General features: G+C 28.0%; 1 protein-coding gene across 4 annotated transcripts in view; it reads right to left on the bottom strand.

Annotated features, from left to right (window-relative positions):
• LOC127280781 (frizzled-2-like) overlaps window positions 1-25733 on the bottom strand; it is a 216087-nt gene that overhangs the window by 117463 nt on the left and 72891 nt on the right. Inside the window, exon 1 of one of the 4 annotated variants that reach the window (XM_051304042.1) lies at window positions 17008-17716. The exons of the other annotated variants lie outside the window; for them this stretch is intronic. The gene's annotated coding sequence lies outside the window, so the exon portion shown is untranslated. Of the gene's footprint in view, window positions 1-17007; window positions 17717-25733 lie in introns of those variants that run through there. 4 annotated transcript variants of the gene reach the window in all.

Below are 25733 nucleotides of genomic sequence, written 5' to 3'. Positions count from 1 at the left end.
CGGTCGCGAATTGTAATCGCGATTCCCGTAGGACTATTGCGTGCGCGATTCCGAGAAAGTAATGGAGCTAAAAATCGGTTGCGAGTGTTGTCAGAGAAAGCAGGAGAGAGAAATATGTATATTGTATACATATATATATATACATAAGCCAATCCGATACGAATTTGCGCTTTGGGATATATCACGCGAATTTTTATGTCGAGCTAACAACTAACGAGTGTGCAGAGAAAAAAAAAAAAGAGGAAAACAGAAAAAAAGAATTATAATGCACCAATAGTTCATAATCTACACATTTTAGTGGAAAAAATCTCTTTCATCCATGTGTGTCTATTTTCATCAGCGTACTTTTTTTTTTTTTTTTTTTTTTTATATATATTTTTAAAAATATTTTTTTTTATAATTTTTCAAACATTTCAACCAGTATTCTCTCGATAATAATCATTATTTTTTTAATATGATGTTTCAGTGTGTTTTTTTGAAAAAATAAAAAATGTAAAACTGAAAATATTTTAGTGTGGAAAATAAATATTTAGGTATAAACTATATATTTATATGGTTCATTATAATAATTATGATAGACTTTATGTATATAAGCGATTCCACGTTAAATTTAGACCTTTATGATATTTTTAATTCGGGTGAATATATTTTTTTGTGTTTTTTGCAGAAAAAAATGGTATACGTATTTTTTTTATAGTTTATTGATTAATAAATTTAAAAAAGTATATTTTTTTTGACAAAAAATTACAGAATTTTGTAGTCTAAAAAATTATTGCTTTAAAAATCGTTTACCATAAACGTTGCGTATATTGTCTAAAAAGTATTGAATTTAGGAATTTTTGCCAAAAGAAAACAAAGTTTCAGTTTTTATTTATTTCTTTACTTTTTATCGACTTTCGAAATATATTAATGAAAATTTTTTTTTAAAATTTTTATATGAAAAATAACAATTTTTTATAAACAAATTAGTTTTTTTTAAACTTTGGGCACGAATTATTTCACTTGTTTTTATTATTACGACAAATATTTTGCAAAAATTATTAGAGTAAAACTAATGATCCTTTTTGTTTAAATAATTTGTTTAAAAAAAAAAGATTTTTTCTTTTTTTTCAAAATAAAATGCAATTTAGTTTGCTTTTCTATGAGTAAAATGAAAAATCCTAGCGGCGAAAAACCTTTTTACTTTGAAAAATAAAAATAAACGAAAAAAAAAAAATTTTTTTTGTAGGTAATGTTTAATTTTATTTTAATTTTTTTTTAAATAAAAATTATTTTACTTTTTACAAATTTGTAAATATTAAAATTGCTTTTGCACTAAAGGGCACTTTTCTTTACAAATTTGTAAGCCCGTACATTGTAAAGAAATAAATAAATTAACAAATTATTCAATCAAAAACGATCTCCATATACTCACTCTAAACTTTTTGCAAAGTATTCTTATTATTTCTAGGTATGTAAAAAAAAAGTAAACAAAAATCAATCCCAAAGTTAAAACAAAAATTATTTATAATAAATCTTTATTTTTTATAAAAAAATTTAAAAAAAATTTTTTTTGTTAACTTATTTTGAAAGTCGATGAAAAACTAACATTTTTTTCCTGGCAAAAGTTCCTAAATTCAATACATTTGATGACATTGAAATTAGGCCTACTTTTAAAAAACCTCGAAAACACCAGATTTTTAAAAATCCACAACTCGAAAATTAGGGCACTTATAAAAAAAGTAAAAAATAATTCCTACACCACTTTTTTCTGCAAAAAACAAAAAAAAAAAAAATTTTGGAATATTATTTTTATACCAAAATGGATTCAAAACGATTTAATCAATCGTAGATTAAAATTGTAAACTTTCAAAAAATGAATTTATATAAAAAACATTTATTTTTTACCAAATTGAAAACAAAAATTTAAAGAAAAAAAAATGGATTATTTTTAATCTTTTAATGGTAATAATTTAATCGTGTGAATTTTATAAATTTTTCAGAAAATAATAAATAAACTTGATTGCTGTCAACACCTGAGATTTGTGATATTTTACATTTGAGATTTCAATAATGCACAATAAATTATAAAAAGGAATGTGCGTGAGGGAAATCTCACGTGACTGAAATATAAGACTTTGGATGAAATATTTGATTTACTTCGCACGAAAGCATAACTAATGACTAACGTTTCTAGAATCTAACTGCGCAAAAGGGTTTTAAGTTTGGAGATTGATTTATATGCACTCGAATGCAACATGTGTGTACCAGTTCGGTGGTGTAAAATTTATATTCTCCTTTTTGACTCTGTCACTTTTGAACAAACTGATATAAGTATTAAAAAAATAAAATTTTTTTTACAGAGAAAAAAAAATTATTCTCCTATTAAGAATATATTTTTGGCATCTATATAATTATTGAGAATACCTTGATATTTAAATGCAATTTATTTTTAAATTTAGTATATATTCCATTAAAAAATTCTATTCTTAAAATAAGAATATATATATTCTAAAATTAAAAGATTTTGGGTTAAAATTTTCAGTGATGATAAAGAAAGATACAATGCACATCGTTGTTCTTCTAAAAAAAAACATAATTTTGCGTTAAATTATTAAAAAAGTAAGTTTAAAAAGACACATTTTTGAAACGAAAATGACAAAAAAACATGGCGGCGTATACACAGACGTTACGTGAGTTAGTCAGTGCTCCACAAAGCAACGCCAGTGCTTTTTAGTGGCCGCTGAATGAACTAGAAAACAACACATTACTTTACTCAGTATTTTCTGCTTCATTTTTATTATATTTCCGTTAAATTATAGAAAATGAATAGAAAATTAATGTTCTTTGTACCCTTTTCTATCATTTTTTAAAAAAAATTTAACACCAAATATTTTTTACATTTCAGAAAAATTTTGACAGTTCTTAAAAAAGGTTTTTTCCCACATGTGCTTAAAGATCAAATACGGAATTTAAGAATAAATTGCATTAAAACGAAGCTGAAGTATGCAACGTTTATATAAACGATTTTTAAAGAAATAAATTTTTAAAATGAAAAATTCTATAATTTTTGTCCAAAAAAAATATTTCTTGTAGTTTTCATATATTAATCAACAAATTAGAAAAAAATATTTTTTAGGCAAAAAATTATAAAATTTTTCATTTTAAAAAATTATTTCATTAAAAATCGTTTATATAAACGTTGCGTACTTCAGCTTCGTGCATTAAAAAATTCTAAACTGTAGATGCAAGGGATATATTTTTTTTAAATTTACATTTCAGAATTGTCAAATTTTAAATTTAATTTAAAAATTTTTTTTGCAGTGTAATAAACTAAAATTAAAAGTTGGATTTTTGCTAATATTTAATTAAAGTTTTCCCTCAATTCAAGGACATGAATTCCTCTCTGCTCATATAGTATGCGAGGAGATATATAACTATAAAATGAAGATTTTCTGATTTTAATATAAAAAAGTTGAACTATAATGAAATTACTATGGTAAAATGAGAAAATACTAGAGAAATGAGATTATTCGAGTGGTAATTACGTAAGTCAATCATTTGGACGGACAAGTGGCGAGTATATGAAGAGGGTTAAATTTTTCTTTGAACACCCTCTAATGGGTATGCACATGTGGCCATACACACAGGGGTTGTAACTGTCGCGTGTCCAACCATCTTTATTCAACGGGGCTGCTCGCTTTTGATCGCATGGTTTGCCACAAGCGCAGAGCGTTCACGAATCCAGACTCTATGGATATAGAACAGGAAAGTGTGCATACATATATAGAGATAGAATCGATTTCTGAAACTGTTTGTTTTCATATAATACAGATTCACTGCACATCTCGATCAAACCCCGCCCCCCCCTCCCACCCTGACAGGAATAATTGGTCACAAAAATATCCCATTTTTCCTGATATAGAACTTGAGTTCTAATTATTTAGATTTTATTATTATTATTACATATACGGTACATAAATAATTTTGAAAAATTTCTCACGCATGAAGAATCGAACCCAGGACCCTTGGGACGCAAACTATGTACACTGACCACACAGCCACTTACAAATCGTTTACGTAACATTTTTTTTTTAAATTAAAACTAAACTACATTCTGTTTCTGATCTAACAAAATAACTACAGTATCTTTAAATCTTTACATCTAATAATACCAAGTTTATAATTCTTTTGAATTATTTATTTAGAAAATTATAAAATAAAATTTTTTCAAATTATTAATAAATTAATTAAATATTTATAAATAAGTCAATATAAAGAAAAATATTTATACACCTATAGAGAAAAGATTTATTTGATTTAAAGAAATCAAATTCCTTGACTTATTTTTATTCATTCAAAATAAAATTTTCTTTTGAAACAAAAAAAAAGCTTTTTAGTTTTAAAGAAAATTTTCTTTGAATGAAAGAAATTTGTGCATTAAATCAAAGAAATTCTAACATTGATATCGGGTTAAAGAAAAATTTCTTTGAATTAAATAAAAAACTTTCTTTGTAACGAAGATAATTTTGTTTTTTTTTTAATCAAAGATAATTTGTTTTGAAACAAAAAAATTTTTTTTTATCAAAGAAAAATTTGTCAAAGAAATTTATCATTTTTTTTTAATCAAAGAAATTTTTTTTCTGGGTGTAGAATATAAATTTTATATATTTTTTTTATAAAATATAATGTTAAAAATTAGTTTATTAATATTTTTTGCAAACTGGAAAAACTGTTGAGGTGTTGAGATCATAGCTCTATTTTAAATAGAGGAAAGTGGGACAATTTCTGCACGAGGCAGTTCATGATTATAGTTTTCTTACATTTTTAAAACGCAGAGTTTGTTTAGCTGATTGAAACCATTGTGATATATGATTGAAAATTATGATTTCTCGTATTTAATATAAATATATATATATATTACATATTGAATTTCGCGTTGAAAGATTTCCATGAATTTATTATTGAAAAAGAATATAATGCTATATCAAAGGTATAAATAACTTTTGATATTTAAACGCTCGTTAAACTCATTTAAATGGATTGTCAGTTTTGCATTTTGCTACATATATATATATATATGCACGCAAAGTCAATTGAAATTTGATATGAGACAAATAAATATTAATTTTTATTTGAAAACTCAAAGACAAAATTTTCATTATTTATAAACAATCATTTTAATTATTATATAAAATATATATATGGCAATGTTTTATGAATTATTATGCTTTAAACTTTTCATTATTTATAAAAATACATAAATTCAAATTATTGTTTTTTTAATAAACAAAAAAATTGCATTTTGAAAAAAATTAATATACTTTTAAAGCCGATTTATTGAAATTTAAGAAATTAAGTGAAAACATTTGTTATAGGTTAGGAATTTGTGAAATTGATAGGTTCAGGAATGAACGCTAGGCGAGAATTTGAACGCTACGCGGGAACTCACTGTACTCGCCTACCATTCAACTCGAGAAGCATTCAAATTCGCATACCGTTCAGAATTTGTATCGAGAATTTCAGAGGATTTAATGTTACGCGGGTATTACAGGTCAAGAGATGATCCTTCTCCTTATAATTTCGGTCATAGGTCAAAGGAGAACATAACCTCAAATTTACGTCAAAGTCATAGGCCTCGCGTGGAGGCAAACACAACATCAAAATTTGATCAGAGAAAAAACATAGGGTCATTTGGGGAAAATGTAAACAAGGGGTAAATGTAAACAGCAGATATTGCAGCTTAATTTACAGATTTAAAATTAAGTTCGACCCCAATATTTTAACCTCAGCTCACCTGCAACAGGTTCTGAGTATTGCCAATTTTTTTTTCGACAATTGTCAAAGCCATACTCCAATTTGTCGCTTAATGCATGAAAGATTGAAAATCAAAGTTTTACTGTTTCAGTATTTTGTCTCGCATTTGAATAAAAATGAACTAAAAATTCAAACTAAAATTTCTAATTATTCCTTATGAATCCCTTAACAAAAGCTGACTTTGATTTTTTAATTTCGTCAATTCAGTTAATAGATAATTAAGTGTTTACATTTACCCCGAGAATTCGAAAACTCGGGGTAAATGTAAACAGAATTTCTGCTGCACTTTAAAAGAAAATAATTGAATAAATTTGCTTCTATTTCACAATTACATTATTTTGGCCCTGTAAAATTACATAAAAAACGAAATTGGATCTTCTTTTATATCTCCTTCGTGTTAGTCAGTTGCAAGTATAGACCTGCATAGTATTGCATAGTGCATTTACGTGTTTAAAATATAGGAAAGCGATTCTTCACGATTGGTGAATAAAACTCAGGTACGTAGGAATCCTAGAATAAGAGTGAATATGAATATGATTGATTGATAGATTGATTGATGGATTGATGGATTGATTGGTTGATTGATTTATGGATTGGTTGATTGAGTAATTGGTGGATTGATTGGTGGATTGATTGGTTGATTGGATAATTGATTTATAGATTGGTTGATTGAATGGTTGATTGGTGGATTGCTTGATTGATTGACTGATTGATTGGTGGATTGATTGGATGATTGTTTGATTGAGTGATTGATTGGTGGATAGATTGGTTGCTTGGATGATTGAATTATAGATTGGTTGATTGAGTGATTGATTGGTGGATTGATTGGTTGATTGATCCGCCATTTTGAAAATTTTAAATTTGTCTTCAAATTCGAATTCAGTGACCTCAAAAACCCCCGAGTAGCGAAATTCAAGCAAATTTGATCAATGTTTAACAATATTTGTATGTTTGTCCGCCATTTTGGATCCGCCATTTTGAAATTTAAAAATTCGATTTTAGAATCATATTCAGCAATCTTAAAAACTTATTTTCACCAAGTTGAATAAAAATCTATTAAAATTTATAGAAGTTATTCAAGTTTTTACATTACTAGTTTTGTTATGGTAATGATTGCTTATTTTATATGTTGCATATCAATCAATTGGTTCAATTTTTTTACATCTACCAAGAATTTTTTTTCAGTTTTTACATCCCTTTACACAGTAGTATACTTGGGATAACTTTTTTCTTAAACCTCTTTAAACTACAGGGGTGTTTACATTTACCCCGAATTTTGGGAAAATTTCAAAATCTCGGGGTAAATGTAAACAGTCAGTTTTAAGCGATTCAAGTTGATCAATATTTTTTTGTACCTCATAAAATGTTTCTAGGGAAGTGAAGTAACAAGTTCATGCAGTAGAAAACCGGAAGTATTGCTTTTTAAAATAAAAAACTTACGTTATTGTCGAAACTAAGCAAATCCGTTTACATTTACCCCAAATGACCCTACTGACATAACCTCAAAATTAGGGTCATAGGTTAGAAGGACGTCATCCGTGGTGCATCTTGGAAAGAAATTTTTAAAAATTAAATAATAAACATTTTTTAAATTTGTCTAAAACCAATCTTTGAAAATTTATGAATTATTAATTTTTATACCTATAAAAATACCTTAAGGAATAAACTTATAGATGTATATATTAAAAAATATAAAAACTTGTAGAAATAAATAATTCGTAGATTAACAATGAGATATTTCAAAAATGAACATTGATAATAATGAAACAAATCAACAACTAATGATATTTTCACTTGTAAATTGAATTGTTCCCACAATGCTTTTGGATTCTGTATATATACGCGAATCGCCTTCAAAATTACGATATATATATATATATATGTACTACTCCATGGGAATAAATTCCAGCTTTAGTTTGAAATTTCCATGACTTCTATTATATATTATTATTATACATTATTACTCTTGTCAGTAAAATGCTTGTGATGTATTAAAAAGCACCCCAATGACATTATGTATAGAATATGTCATCATGTGATAATAATTCAACTTTATCGGTTCGCACGACCACATCAGAGTGCTTCAGCTATTATTAAATCGCGACAGATTTTCGGTCGCTTCAATTATCGGACATGGACAAATATCAGAGAGTCACGAGAGGTTGAATTTATATTCGTAAATTCTCCCGTATATATATATTGGTTAGTGAAAGCAATAATGAATTGAGAAGACAGTTGCCATTTGGTCTAGGCGGGAGCAATTGCAAGCACATATACACCGTATCCGACAAACGGCAATTTAACGTTGTCGACGTCTCGGTCGATAGTCGAGAGCGACCCTTTGACCGTAGACGTTAATGCAGGGCCAGCCCTTTATTTCCGGCTGTCACCCCATCCTCGAGATGGTACCCGACGTTGGAGCCCTCCCATCGTTTCATGAGATGAACTAGATTACTGCTCGATGCCACGCCTCTTACCCAAAGGATTTGATTACGAATTAATCGTGATGCTTGGGGCCCTGCTGACAATACCAATGGGTTAAATTCATCCGGCGATGAGTTTATTGTCTTTAAATTTTGAAATTTCACTTCCTCAGAAATGTCGCCTGCGATATCAAACAGAATATTTCATATTGACAGGCTCATTAGTGACTTTTCAACATTTTGAGAGAAATTATTTATTGATTTTTGTTTCTAATTTATATTCTATTTAATCCCAGATAACTGAAGTAAGCGCAACGTTTATGATAAACAATTTTTAAAGAAATAATTTTTTTTATAAAAAATATTTCTTGTAGTTTTTATTAATCAATAAATAATAAAAAAATATTTTTTTTGGGTGAACAATTTTATAATTTTCCGTGTTAAATAAAAGTTGTATCGTTAACACCTTCGCAGTCAAGACGACCGAAATCTCAAAAGTGCGGGCACAAAATGTCATTAACTTTTTGAAAAATTAAAATTTGCGCAAACGAGTTTTCTTATTGTATTTGAGGTCGCTAATTACGAATCTTACATTAATTTTTGAAAATTTAAAATAGCGGATCCAATATGGCAGATGACTTTTTCAAAAATTCATCAGATTCACTTGAAACTCGTTACTCGGAGGTTTTTTGGGGTCCCTGAATACGAGTCTGATGTTAGTTTTTAAAAATTCAATATGGTGGACGACTTTTTCAAAAATTCATCGGATTCACTTAAAACTTGTTACTCGGGGGTTTTCAGGGTCGCTGATTACGAATCTAAGGTCACTATTTAAGAATTCAAAATGGCTGATCTAATATGGCGAATAATTTTCCAAAAAAATAAAAAAAAAAAACTGCTTCAAAATTCTTACTCGATATACTTTTTGTGATCGCTGATACAAAAAATTTTTTAAATGATAATTAGAAAATTTTACCCCCTCAGTCAGCACAATATTCGTAATTTTTGATATCAATATCACCCAAGTAACAAGTTTTAAGTGAATCCGATGAATTTTTAAAAACTAACATCGGTTTCGTATTCAGCGACCACAAAAAAACCCTCCGAATAACGAGTTTCAAGTGAATCTGATGAATTTTTGAAAAAGTCATCTGCCATATTGGATCCGCCATTTTGAATTTTTTAAAACTGACATTGGATTCAATTTTTAAGAACAAAACATTCACAAAAATATTATTTATTATCACAGTTTTCCTAAAAGTCTCAAATTGAGACCAAAAATTGCATCAAATCTTTGCAACGTTTTGATGCACATAAGTTATATCAAAAAGAGATCGTTTTGTGTATCATTTTTAGAAATGATACACGAAACGGTCTCTTTTTTTGATGCAAAAAATTTAATCAATTTATATCAATCATGGCCGAATTGAATCGACTCAAAATTGAACGAATTTTTTTCAGATATTTTGGTAATAGTACAATTGCGGAGACCATTGCACTATTTAATTTGAATATGAAAATAACAGAAAATCAAAGACAATGTGCAATTCGATAATTAAAAAGTGACAGCTTATAAACATAACCTAAAATGCATGAGAAAAAATTTGTCGATAAAATCAATATAGCCGAGCTTTTTAGAAGGTAGATGGCAGCACTCATCTATTTTCTTTCTTTAAATTTTTTCTGAATCGTTTTTATAAAAAGCAAAACTGCCATCTACCTTCTAAAAAGCTCGGCTATATTGATTTTATCGACAAATTTTTTCTCATGCATTTTAGGTTATGTTTATAAGCTGTCACTTTTTAATTATCGAATTGCACATTGTCTTTGATTTTCTGTTATTTTCATATTCAAATTAAATAGTGCAATGGTCTCCGCAATTGTACTATTACCAAAATATCTGAAAAAAATTCGTTCAATTTTGAGTCGATTCAATTCGGCCATGATTGATATAAATTGATTAAATTTTTTGCATCAAAAAATGAGACCGTTTCGTGTATCATTTCTAAAAATGATACACAAAACGATCTCTTTTTGATATAACTTATGTGCATCAAAACGTTGCAATAGAAAAAGAGACAACCAAGTTTACTGTGATGTTATTACTTTTTCAACTTTGAGCTACTGTAACTTTTGATAACTGTAGCCGTTATTTTGAATTTTGTCATTAACATTTTTTGTTCAGGAGGCTTTAAACTACAAATCTGCAGAGTTTAAAAAAAATTGTCTGAAAACCAATTTCTGTACAAAAAGTGCGGAGTCTTTTTAATTATAAAAACCATATATATATACTAGAGGGGCTACGCCCCCCTGCGCGCGAGGCGCGCCAACCCCCCTATTTTAATCATTTTTTAATTTTCCATTGATCTTATTTTTCCAAATGAACCACCTATTTCAAAGAATTATTATTACAAATTCATTGAAATCTGAATAAATATTATTAAAATTAAAATTATTAAAAAGTCTTGAATCGAACATAACTTTAAATTCAAGTCATTTTTGGCGGAAACTCCACCTTCACTTGCGGCTATATTGAAAGTCTTGAAATTTACATAACCTTAAAATTTATGTCATTTTTGGCGGGAAATACAGTGAGAGATGAGGGAAGGGGGAAGGACTTACTGCTTTATTAGGGTCTTAAAACAAACATAACCTCAAAATTTAGGTCATTTTTGACGGAGGAGGGGAAATGAGAGGAGGGAGGGGGACTTGCGGCTATATTCAGAGCCTTGAAACGAACATAACCTCAAAATTTAGGTCATTTCTGGCGCGGGAGGGGAGGGGACTTGCGGCTATATTCAGAGTCTTGAAACGAACATAACCTCAAAATTTAGATCATTTCTGGCGCGGGAGGGGACTTGCGGCTATATTCAAAGTCTTGAAACGAACATAACCTCAAAATTTAGGCCATTTTGGCGGAGGAGGGGAAATGAGAGGAGGGAGGGGGGACTTGCGGCTAAATTCAGAGCCTTGAAACGAACTTAACCTTAAAATTTAGGAGGGGGGACTCCCCCTTTCTAGGTCAAGAATTCTTGAAACAGCGGCGGCGGAGGCGGCGATATTTTTTTGTAATATAGGAAGATATATATATATATATATATATATATATATATGAAAATATTAAATATTTATTGGACAAGGAATTTTTAGAAAAAAGAATGAACTTTTTCATTTGTTCAGGACAGACAACGGGGCTATAGAAGTACATAATAAAAATATTATGTGAACGAAAAAAGAAAATCAACGAAACTAAATCTCTTATCCAATAAGTAGTAAATAAAATGATTCCTCTTGAAATGGAAGAGTATTCTATTGTTTCTATTCTATATCTCCCTGTGATTGAAATCTGTAGTTTTTTCCCAAGGGGAATCTCTCTCCAACCATGTTGTGTTGTCGATCAGAAAATCTTGATATGTTCTTAAATATATATATATAGTATGGACACTCCTTAGCTTGTCAAAAGAATCTCTGTAGCTATTCGACGTGCACAACATGAGAATTTTTGTAATTCGATTTCGACCACACCAATATATATATATATACAATATATAATAAGTGTGAGTCACGTGACACATAAGAATGTATACTAATTGAAATCATACCTCGCAATCAAGTCACGTTTTTCACTTCCAAACAAAATAACAATTCTTAAACATCTTAACATTTACACGCCTCACCATTTCCAAATGTAAATTAAGGAATCAAATTCTCAAAATTTTAAAATACAATGAAGAAATCATAATAAGTAGGTACATAATGAATTATTTTCTACTCTCTTCTTTTTTTTTTTTTTTGATTAAAATGACTCATTTTTGTTGAATAAATCGAGGTCAGAGAGTTACAATTTAACTGAATATTTCATTAGGTTGGAGACAATTTCTATTTCCTGATAATATCGTTGCTACGACAACGAATTTAATTGCCCCACATATATCTTTAATCTTCGCTGCATATTAATGAAGCTTGTATCGATTGAATTCGAAAATAGCTGATCTGATGTTAAAGACACACATATATATATATATATATATATATATATATATATATAAAATGTTAACTTTTCTTGGCTAAGCAAAATATATGGAGGGCATTCTACCACAAACGCACCTTGTTGATAATTAAAAGTTAATTAGATTGTCTTAAAACTTTGGTAAATTATTGTTCTATATGGGGGTAACAAATCGCTAAAGTTTTAACTTTTTTGAAAAAAATTTGTAGAAAGTGAGATTGAATGTATACTCTGATATAATGTTTAAAACTTAATGCGAATTGAGCACCGTATCGCTAATACAAAAGTTAAAAATTTTTTAATGAAGACGTCTGATGAATATATAATTAAATTTAAATTTTTGTCCTACTGAGATTTTTTACTTGAAAATTGATACTGTATACGGAGAAAAATAAATTGTTGTATACTTACTAAACCTATGAAACTAAGAAATTTTGTTTAGTCGCAACAAGAAGTTTGTATTATTGCACTAAACATACATTTGTTACTGTAACAAATTTTTAATATTGTTACAACAAAATTTTATTGTTTCATATACAACAAAGTATTGTTATACCAAAAAATATATTGTTATTATTACTAAGGAATTTGTTACTACAACAATATACAGATTTGTTGTAGCCACTAAATAAAATGTGTTAGTTCTTGGTTTAGTAAGAACAATTCATATTTCTCTGTGCAAGTTCGTTAACTATGTGAATAAATATTTTAAAATCATATAAATGTCTGAAATTTTGAGGCAAAAATTTTTGAAATTTGAAATCAGTAATTTTGTATGACATTCGAAAAAATGTGTTGTTTTTCAAAATTGTATATCAATCCTTATTGATTCAAACACTTTTGTATAAAATTTCGAATTTTGTAACAGTGTAGATTATAACATTAAGGATTTTAATTTTATATAAAAAATTTAAAAGAATCTCATACATTTTTTTTTCCTTTTTTCAAAATTAAGACCTATTTTTCAGTTTTCGCCCTTGATATAATAAAATAGGAGAACAATTTTACCAAATTTTCATGCCAATCATTTAATAACCTTTAATTTTTGACTGGCACGTTTCAGGAAGAATGCCTCCATATAATTATGATATAACATAAATAATATGGATCAGAAAACTCATAAATTTAATATGAAATGAAGTTATTGTATTTTTGCACCTGAAATACACTTTGCTGAATGTTTTCGAAAATTCAAACATTGAAAACTGGTTCGATAACAATGGCTTTAAAACGGACTTTGGGATTTGTACAAAAGGCAACTCTATACGGTCCATAGAGGCGCTTGAACATCAAAGTGTAATAATTGCTGAATAATGAGCGGATGGCTTTGTCGGCATCTATTGGTTGCCAGGTGTCCCTGAATGCGGACAATAAATACGTTCTGATGGATCTCGGAATTTAATGGAAACTGAGCTCGTGCGCACGTACATTTCGAGGTATTGCAATATATATATATATATATATGCTCAACTCAAAGACTCGTTACGGGCAAAAAGGGGATGTGTCCCTGGCTGTCAAATAGGGACAGAGGGTGCCGGCAAGATACTTGGACAAAGCAAGACAGACAACCCTAGCTTCTGTACCTTCATGAGCACCATGATAATTTTTTTCAGCTTTCTCTTATTATTTTTTTTTTTTACTTTTAAAGCGCACTCACAATCAACATTTTCTCTTATGTTCTTAAATCAACGAATTCTTCCTTCCTCATTATTTTCAAAACTACTTCTCATAATTTCCTTGTATTCACATGTGCAATATTATTTGTTTATGTAGAGTCTTTCCACTTTGCATTTTCAATTCCTTTTTTTTTGGTACACAGAAAAAACCTGAACTCAAAATGATAGCGTATGCTACTCATTTTGATATGCAGCAAAAATAAGTCAGGTTGGTGGCGCCACTGTCTATGTCGTTTAGCATTGACTCATTTTTGCTGCATATGAAAATGAGACTAAGTTTTTTCTGTGTATGATAATTTAATTTCTCTATTTTTCGATATTTTTATTAATTTAGGCGCGGTTCAATTCTACACATTTAAACTGAACAATGTTAAATTTTACACAGTTTAAATTCTACAAAATTTCTTTGTTACTCTCTAAATCTGAATCAGTCATATTTTACTGATTAGCAGTAGAAATCTACTAATTGCCATAGCGAGAATTGATTGAATCAGTAATATAAATATATGGCGGCGGCCACAAAATCTACTGATTTAATAGTTAATTTTAAAGGTTATGTTATATACAAATTACTGATTTACATAAGTTATTTTCTATTGCTTGCATATTCACTAATTATATTAGTAAATTTTAAAAAATAACTGAAACTTCAGTTAAAATGAAAAGTACTGATTGAATTAGTAAAATTTCTACTGATTCAGATTTAGAGAGTAAATTCTACACAGTTAAATTGCACACCGTCAAACTCTACACACGTTTGTATTTAAAAATTAAATTAAATTTATTCAATAACACAATTAAATTGCGCACCGTTAAACTCTAAACACATTTATATAATAACCCAGATAGCACGCAAGTTTGCACTACAAGCTTGCTGCACGTTTGCTGCAAGCTTGCAATGTCCTAACGTAGCTTGCAAAGCAAGTTTGCAGCAAGCTTGCATTGGAAGATTATTAATTTATTATTTAACGTATTAATTAATTAAGTATTAATTTAATTTAAGATACAAATTCCCTTTACTATGTATTTAGCACTATAGCTGGGAGGTAAAAAAAATTTACAGTTGTCAAATATGAACGCGTCACTGAAAACGGTGCAATAAATGTTGATGAAAAAAGTGGTTTATGATGCAGCAAAAAAGTTTTAACGTTTGTAACTTGTGATTCTGTACTTATCTTGAATATCCGTGATTAAATTTATATTAAATTATCGATTTTTATAAGACTTATGTTGTTTTGCTTTGACATGACGCTTTGTGCCACGGTGTTCTTTCATTGAAAAAAATCTAAATCTTTTCTTTTATAAACATTTTTATACATTTATATTGAAAAAAATTCGTAAACTTAATCTTGATGATATTAATATAAATTGAATTGAATTGTGTTACTTCGCTATAGTTTTTCTTATACATATAACATATTTATAGGTTAGGATGTGATAATATGTTTCACCCAACATCAAGTTTAAAATTCTTTTGAAATAATGTTTAAATCAAGCAAGCAGTCAATTAATACTTAATAAAGTTAATTAATTAGAATAATATAAAACATCAGATATTCTAAGATAAGTGAAAATACAAGTTACATATTTTATATAATATATGCTATCAGATCTATCAAAATTTGTAACCACAGCTAAATTTTTTGTTATGACAACGAAAAAGCTTGCTATAATAAACAATATCAGTTTTAATTTTTTAAAATTTACTATCTCAGCAAACTTTTTTGTGAATAGATGAGACAGCCAATAATTCGCTGTCATAGAAAATTTTTTCCATGCGTGTAGAATTAAACTAATAAATTGTGCAGAGTTTAAACTGTGTAGAATTTAACATTGTACACGGAAAAAAAAGGAATTGGTTACGCAGATGCTAACTGATATTTGCTATCGGATCTATCACTCTCTAAATCTGAATTAGTAAAAAAGTTTACTAATTTGAATTAGTGACTCACTTTTTGCTTCTCAATTAGTAAAATTTTACTAATTATTAGTAACTTTTACTAACAATTAGTAAAATTTAACTAATTCTAAAGCAAAAAGTGAGTCACTAATTTAAATTAGTAAACATTTTTACTAATTCAGATTTAGAGAGCAAAATTAGTAAAGACAGTTAAATTTTTTGCTATGACAACGAAAAAGTTTACTATGATAAACAATATTAGTCTTACTTTTTGAAAATTTACTGTCACAGCAAACTTTTTTGACCCCACAGCAAATTTGTTCGTCGTCCCTATATATTAGCTAACGTAATTTGATGTGACAGCAAATAATTCACTGCCACAGCAAATTTTTTCTATGCGTGTAAAGTTTAACGTATGTAGAGTTTAAATGTGTAGAATTTGAATTGCGCCTTTTTATTTTAGTCAATTAATTGGTATTTGTTTCAAATAAAGAAATTATTGATTCAAATACAGTATAATTAATTGAAATAAAAATTTATTGATTCAAGTAAATATTTATTTGATAAGTCAAGTAACCGATTATTTGCATAAAATAAATTTTTCTCTTCAGTGTCATCAAGTGTTATTTGACAATTTATAAAGTATTTATTTTTTTTTTTTTGCATTTTAGATAAAAAGTTGAAAAAATTAACATAAAGCTTTATTTGATTGAACGAAATATTGCCGGTGTTTTTATAAACGCAGCTTTTTTTTTTTTTTTGTTCTTGAGGCTAAAAACTTCAGTATTGCAATTTAGAGAAATGAAAGTACATTTAAAAAGAAAGCACACACATATACCGATATATAGAGAAAAAAAATATATATATATATATACATATACAAGAGACGTGACATTCGAAATGGAGCAACACAATGAAAGCACAGGGGAAAAAATTCCGACTTCCTATATCACCAAAAGATCAAAGAGAAACTTCCCTTCTTTTTCTGGGTTTGTCGCGCTCCGGTACTCAACAAATGATTTCATTCTAAAAGAATTTCTCCAACATCCAAAACCGCTCTAACTAATATTCGATATTTTATTTTCGATATTATATTTTATACATATATATATATATGTATAAAGCAACATGTTTGACTTGTTGACATATCGATATATACATATACAACCCGGTGTGCGACTTGTCAAACTCGAAATACCTTACCTGATTGTTGATTAGATTGCACAGATAATCCTCGCACAACCTTGTACTCGTCTATGGAATGCTTGATATCTTCCTGCTTCAAAATGATAATCGATTTCTCCTTGATAACAATCCAACAATACACTAATCAAAATCCACATATACACACACACCCATACGCACAAGAAAAAAAAAATTCCCTATTAAATTTTTCTTTTCATTTAATTATTACACAACCTTCCGGAAATAGGGTTCATTGTGTTTACAAAATCTTTAAATATAAACACAATTATTCACTTTATCTCACTGATTTATGAACACTTGTACATATATCTCATTTCCTTGAACTTCACCTCGAGAGATACATTTATCAGCTGAGGTACCTTTTTCTCCCTTCGAGAAAGAAAACAAATTTTTTTATAATTGTATTCTTAAATTTTTGAACTTATAAGAATTGTGTTTTACTTTTTAACAGTATACTTTTTTTTAATAGTTTTTTTAATGCTAAATTTTCTTGTTAAATTTAAATTGTTTTTGTTTTAGTTAAATTTAGTCTCAACTAAATTTAAAAATAAGAATCCTATTTTCTTTAAATCTATTTTTAATCAGTGAATGGGATAAGTTTTCGTGTTAATTGTATTGTTATTAATTATTAAAAAAAAAAAAAAAAAAACAGTTAGGCTTGACTTTTGAAATCCTTGAGCCGTGGCTGATCGGTGGGTTGCCAGTGGCAAAGGCGCGCAAGTAATGAAACATCCGTACTGTGGGCGCTCGCTTTTATCGACGCTAAGTTGCGCGCGCGCGGAAAATCGCATATTTCCTATAGAACATTATATATACATATACATTGGTCTGTACTTATATATATATATATGTGAGATGTTTCGAGTGTCCACACCTATACACTAGATAACACGCACACTCGACCACACGACAAACGCACCCGGTGATAAAGTAGCTCACTCTTACCCACCCGCTTTGCTTACTCTGATAGGAATGTACATATAACGCACACACTAAATTGACTAAATGACTGTACAAGTACAAACTTTATATGTGTTAATGCTTATCCATATACATATATACATATATAGAGGAGAGGTACCATACTGGATTTTTTATGAGCTTGTTTCCTCATTTTTTCCCTCCCCCCAATCTCTGTTTACTACATTGGAGTTTCTTTTTCTTTGCCGCTCTATCTAAAACCGCCCCTTATATGTATATAAATATGAGGCATTTCATTTGAAAACGAAAGTCGATGTCACGGATTTTTTTGTGATGGTGAGAATAAGTATAAAAAAATATTAATTTATAATATTTTCCAAGATATTTGCAATTAAGATAATGTTGGAAAAAGACATTTTATTTAGAACTCTTTAGAATTTCTGTAAAATGAAAAAAAAATTTTTGATTAAATTTTATTAGGAATGGTAGAGAAGGTGTACAAAAAACTTCGCTTTTCTATGCATTTTCTAAAATTTAATGTAAAAATGATAAAAAAAAATAAAGGAGGAAATACATAGTAGTGTGTTGTTTTCTAGTTCATTCAGCGGCCGCTAGCTAGTATTGGCGCTACCTCTAGGAGCACTGACAAACTCACGCAACGTCTGTGTATTTGCCGCCATGTTTGTTTAAAAATTTGACTTTTTTAACACTTTTTTTTTTTTTTAATAATTTAAAGCAAAATTACAAACAGGACCACAAAAAAAAATCGAACATTTTCCAAGGGAAACCGGAATATGATTTTTTAACATCTTTTGATGCGCTTAACACTTTGAGTTACTTGTTTGATTAGACATGTTTTTTGAGGATAGAAAGAAATTCTGACTTGATAGAGTAAATCGGACTTCAGTAGTGGGATTACGACTAGCGCTAGTCGCTATGTAGCGCTTTTCGCTATTTAGAGTTAAAAACTTACATAAGGTATAAATGCACTAGTAATCGTCATCTTAAGCCGAATTGACAACTTTAATTGTGTATTAAACAATGTTAAACGGTATTTCTAAACTAGTAATTAATATTTAAGAATAAATTAAAGTCTAATAAGAAGCATAATTAACTCTTGTTTCTTAAAAATAGTATTATTGTTAATAATTATTTATAAATAAAGTTCGTAACATGCAAATGTGTTAGTTATCGGCAAGGATGAAAACTAATTGCCTTGGTGATCGTCAAGTAAAAGCATTAGTAATCGGCAGTAATAATAAAATATGAAAACAAACATTTTAAATTGATTTTCTTATATATTATAGTACACTGAAAAAAAAATTCTGGTTAGGCTATATTTAACATTACTTTCTAGTTATGTTAACCAGAATTCTAGTTGAATTAACTACTACACGAAGGTGGAAACAATTCTCTAACTTCATGTTTGCCAACTGTTACTTTACAATAAAATAATTTACAAAAAATTATTTGATTAAACATTTTGATTATTTGAATAAATTTAACTTGAATCCATAATTTTTAACTTCATACTTTCCGCTTTAAAAAAGTACTCATAATATAATTTCTATCTTTGAATTTTACCAGCAAAACAATAATTGTACTAATCTAAATCTGTGAAACTGATACAATTTTCTTGAGTCACCCATTAACTAAAAATTTTTTTTGAGTGAATGTAGCTTCAAATCGCTATACGTAGCGAAACTTTCGTAGCGCTGTTACTATTCGTAATCCCACTCCAGATTCGTAGGAGTTCAAAATTAGAAAAAAAAGAATTTTTGTTGTCTTAACAAAAATTTTGTTGAAACAATCGAAAATTTTTTGAGGCAACAAAAAATTTTGGTTGTTTAAATATTAACCAAATTTTTTTTTGGCAAAAACCAAAATCTTTTTTTCAGTATACCTATATATGACAATATTTACTACAATGCTTGGGAAAATTTGGTCTGGTGATTAATTTTTGTTTTTATCATTTATTTCTGAAAGTATAAAAGATTGAATAGAAGAAAGTCTTTCTTTAGAGTCATATATCTTTGATTGGACGTTGTTTCTGACATTTTTTTTCAATTTCAGTAATAGTTTCTTATTGAAATGAAGAAGGAAGAGAGCCATAAATAAATTCACTTCTTTAATTATTTCTTCACCGGAAGTATATATATATATATATATATATATATATATCCTTTTCTTCCTTGCCTTGTCCCCAAACGTACGATCTTCAACCTCTAATTTCTCAAATTGGTCGAACCAACGCAACCGCCTATCTATCTGGATTACCTTCCCTTCATATACACTTAATCGAAATTGCGTTATCCTTAAACTGGGGTTATCTATATATATATATATATATATATATATGCGAAACTAAAGAAGCTTATTTCCACAAACATTTTTAGTTCAGTTCCATGCGCGCATAGAAAAAAGAAATATTCTTCGTTTGAGAGGATATTTTTTTTCTTCTAAAATCATGTATAATTTTATACAAAAATACTACCCTTTAATCAATACTACTTTCCTCTCTTTTCAAGAGGATTTAAATTTTTAGGACAATTATATCACTTTACTCTCATATTGAAATAAATATTTCTCTATAGGGGAGACCGAGGAGGAAAGTAACAGAGGAGGAAAGTAACAAAGCTTATAACTTTTAAACAAATTATCGGATAGACATGGTTCAAACATATTTTTAGTCGGCACTGTTCCCCCTTCCTCCTCCATAGTGTGTCCGAGCCTGACAGGAAAGGTTAGGTCTGATTCCGGTGTGACGTGCAGAAAAAACGTCAAAAGTAAGTTTTCGTTCAAATTTTCAAAGTCTCGTATTTCTTTAATTTTATTGTTTTTCAAAATATGCCTTTCGTTATTTTGTAGCCTTATTATCTGTCTTTAAGTTGTGCTTAAACAAACAATTTAACATTTGTGTAGTTTTAACTTTTTTGTTGACATACAAGAAAAAAGCGACCGAGGAGGAAAGTAACACGCTACTTTTCTCCTGTTGTCGGTATTGTCCATGTTTTAACTAATGATTGAAGCAAATCGTATTTAATTTTACGAATAACAGAGATTTATTTAAGAAAAACCTGTGATCTAGGTAAGCATAAAATATCTTTAAGAAAAAAAATGAGCTAAATTCATAAAATGTTCGAAATATGTGCTAAATATGTCCCAAATATGTGCCAAATAAGTATAAAGTGTACTTAAACTTTTATGTGTTCCTAATAAAAATATTTCTAATTAATAATAGTCATTAGTCTAAAGAATTTTACATAATTTTATACTGTTACTTTCCTCCTCGGGGGTGAGGAGGAAAGTAACAGATGAAGAGCTTGCGTAAAAGTTATACTGTGAACTGTCAATTTATTATAAATGTTTAATTCAAATTTTATTTAAAAGGTGAATGTCCAAGCTTTCATTTAATATATTGGACAAATTTATCCGACAAATATTTTTAATGCTAGCATAAAAAAACTGATTTTTGTTACTTTCCTCCTCGGTCTCCCCTACTCTTTAAAAGAATTTATACTTTATTCCTTTTAATACCATATTGTAGAGAAAAATATTTTTGATCAATAACATTTTTATTTAAATGATATAATCTTTCCTTTGATGAGTCATAATATTGCGAGCTAATCGTGAAAGTATGGAAAATAAAGTTTTTTCTCTTTAGAAAAATAAACTTCCCTTCGAAAAATGTATAGCACCACTTAAATGTTTGAAAATGAAATGAGCAATAAAGGATTTTTTGCCTGTTATATATATATATATATAAACGTCAGAACAGTATTTCTGTGAGAAGCACAGATGAAAGTCTCTGAGTGCTCTGTGAAACTTTTATTTTTTTGCGTGGGAAAAACCCTGAAAAAGACAGAAAAAATGATTGATATTTCTTATAATTTGTTTCCATTCTTTTTATCATCATCTCACGACAAAATTCTTGTTATTTTTCTTCTTTCATTAAGATATTATTTTTCGCCAACTCTCTCCTGTAATTTACTAATTGTATATATATATATAAGAAAATATAACCGCGGCAATTAAGTTAAAAAAAATTTAATTAAATTATTATAAGGTGTAAAAAGAATCTAAATTATAATTATTTCTTAGATTATAATTTTCTTAAACGGATATATCTCTCGAATTTTTAACTTTTTAATATAAGAAAAAATTTATTTACCTATCGAGAAAAAATTTATATTATTATATACATTGGAATAAAGATTTCATCATTCACTCAATATTTTGTAACAAAAATATATTTTCAGATTACTATTACTATAGGTGGTTATTAAATTTTATCGGAATTATTAAGAGAAAAAAAAATGTTTTTTTGTACTGACCTAGTACCGTGGATGTACCAGTTACTGTCCATGTCCCAGTTTCTGTCCATTTTACAAATATCTCGTATAGTAATTTAAATTATTTTTTAACAATAATTTATTCCTTTTGTCACACAATCGACTTATTAGTTTAAGTAAACAAATAAAAGAAAATAATTTTTTTATAAATGTTATTTTGAAAATTAAACTGGACGGAAACTAGGTCTTAGGTGGACGGTAACTGGGACATCCACGGTATATATGGGAAAATTTTTTTTGTGTAAACCAAACTTTATTTAAAAAAGATTTTCGACTAAAATTTTCAGGGATAATAAAGAAGAGTAGGTACAATGCACATTGCTTTTCTGCTAAAAAAAAAACATAATTTTGCCTTAAATTACTTAAAAAAAATAAGATTAAAAAGTCATAGACGTCGTGTGAGTATGTCGCAACGCCAATGATAGCTAGTGGCCGCTGAATGAACTAGAAAAGAACACATTAGTTTACTGTGTATTTTCTAGTTTATTATCATTATTTTTGAGTTAAAATTACGTTACATCTAACCTAAAATTTTCTAAACAATTTCAAAGTACGTACATATTATAATACTGCCCTATAACGGAAAAAGATACATAAGTGACATTTTGGTCAAAAATGAGTTTTTGGTATCAATGGATTCGTAATAAAAAGCTGCATCTGACTATCGTAATTAAAATTGAAAATTTTAATTATTTATAATAAAAAATTAAGATTGAAAATATTGCAATCCTATTATAGACATCACCACAAAATTTTAAATCAATCCATTCAATATTTTAAGAATAAAGTTTCCGACAAAATTTACATTATAGAGTTAATAGTCACATAATGTTAAATTTTTTTCTCTCTTCATTTTCAAAAATAAAAAATTCTATAATGTCAAAAATTTTATTTATCATTTAAAATATAAATTTTGGTAAATTTTCACTTCGGATAAATACATTCATGAGGGAGATTTAACGCACATAATAGCGAAATGATTTCGCGAGGGAAAGAGATATATTAGTATGCACTAGCCGCGAATTTATTTATCGTGTGATAAATCTTAAACGAAATCAGTAAGAGAGAGAGAGAGAGAGAGAGAGAGAAAGATACGTTCCGTAAATGTTTGGCGCTACGATTAAGAGGTGTATAGTAGTAGGTACAAGTGTTTGCTTGGCGTTCCAGTCCGACAAAACGCAGTGCTTATCGTTCGGTGTAATTAACAGTGTCGTCCTTGTTCATTCGCCGGTAAAAATGCTTCACCACTTTATTTTTTTTCCTCTGGTATATATATATATTTATATATGCCAACTGTAAATTGAGCTTTTGTCGGCATTTTTTTAAAATTCTGATATCTTTTAAATGCCGTCATGCATGCCGCTTTCATTTAATTGGACCCACGAAAATAAAGAATTAATTTAATTTTACGCACTTGTGGTTGTCTCTGATTTAGAAACAATCTCTCTCTGTAATCTCAAAGTTTTTAACTTCACAATGATTAATAGAAACACAAAAATTCTAAATTATTTCTTTAAAGTAGTGAATTTTGTAACTACATAATTTAACAAAAAAAATGTAATCTAAAAATTTTATCGTTACGTTAATAATTATTATTAATGTTTTAAATTAATTAATAACGGTTAAATTATTCTTACGCAATTGCGTAATTTATTTTTTGTTTATAGTAATTAATTTTCAAAAGCTAAAGTTTTAGACACTTAGAAAAAAGTTTTATTTCAACCAAAAATACAGACCCGAGTACTGACCCATATTTATTTGATTTAAAAAAATGATTTTTTTTAATTTTCCGAGGGTGAATTTACTAGTAAAAATTGTGTACACTTGACTACAACTACACATATTACCATTATTACCTTAGTATTACACTTTTTACAAGTATTACATACTACTACCAAAATATTACTGTATTACAAAGTATTACACATATATTACTGAGTATTACCCTTTATTACAAAAAATATTACACGTCAAATAGTAGTTTCTTATACGTAGAACTTTCAATAAAATTATTATTTAAGAGCAAAACTTTAAAATAAGAAATAGAGAAATAAATAATTAAATATTTTTAAATATTAAGGTAAGTGCATTAATTACGACGAGAGCATCAATTACGGCGAGTTCATAAAAAATAACTATTATTACTATTATATTTAATATTACTGTTGCAAAATGATTAAAAAAAATTCATTAAATAGTTGAGTGTCTTGTGATTCAAAGGTATAATTTGTGATTAAATTTGAAAATTGTTTATATTCAAATATTATCATTTATGTTACATTTATAACATTTATTGAGAAATTAATGATTAAGATATTATTAAAATTGCAAATTGTTTTATCATTCACGTTATCTTTATAATATACTTTTGAATTACATGAATTACATTTTTGAACAAATGTTTAAAATTTTTACTTATATTAACATTTTTTGGTTTGATTTTCTTTAAATTTTTTAAGGTATTACACTATAATACCACAATATTACAAGTATTACAGAGTATTACACAGTATTACATGGTATTACACAATAATACTTAATATTACAAGACATTACAAAATATTACAGATATTACAGGAATTACCGAATATTACCAGGCAAGTGTACACTTGACTATACCAAAGTCAATTCCCCCTCGTAATTTTCCGAAAGAAGAAAGAATTTTATTGAGCCAAATAAACTTTTGGTTTCGTTGTTTTAAACAAATTATTTTACAAGCATAAAAAATTTGAGGGGCTGATAGCAAAAGTGCTCTCTAAATCTGAATTAGTAGTTTTCTACTAATGAAAGAGTGCCGATTCGTTTATCAATTTAATTAGTAACAGTTTTGACTCTTTTTTAGTAGAAAACTATACAAATTTATGGAGTAAGTCTTATTTTTTACTATTTTAAATTAGTATGCCGATTTACTCCATGAATTAATAGCTTTTTACTAGCAATTAGTAGTTTTCTACTAAAAAAAAAAATCAAAACTGTTACTAATTCAATTGGTAAACAAATCCGCACTCTTTCATTAGTAGAAAAACTACTAATTCAGATTTATAGAGATGGGGTTATAATTTGAATGAAAGCAAATGTGAATTAAAAGTCATTCGAGAAAAAATAATTTATTATAAATTGTAAAATTTTTAACACAAATTGAATAACTGTTATACAAGGGAAAAAAAATTTAGAGTGAGAGAGATTGAGAGATGAAATCCATTAAAGTGTGTAATAATACAGGAAATAAACACTTGATGGTAGGGTTTATGTTCTAGCATATGATGCGGAAAGGCACAGCTTGACAGAAATGCATTACAATCCTGTCGGGGATCCCTTCCATTAAATGTCTATTCCAATGTCCAATAATTGCTCTGTCATAGTTGCGCGTGACATTGCATAGGATTCGCGAATCATGAACTCAACCGCATTGTATGTGCATAATACTTTGTTGGACCAAAGGATCGGCAT

This window comes from Leptopilina boulardi, unplaced genomic scaffold (genome assembly GCF_019393585.1).
Source record: "Leptopilina boulardi isolate dan_hultmark-lab unplaced genomic scaffold, ZJU_Lbou_2.1 LbouV2_25, whole genome shotgun sequence".
Taxonomy (NCBI): domain Eukaryota; kingdom Metazoa; phylum Arthropoda; class Insecta; order Hymenoptera; family Figitidae; genus Leptopilina; species Leptopilina boulardi.
This window is presented reverse-complemented; position numbering and strand designations above follow the sequence as displayed.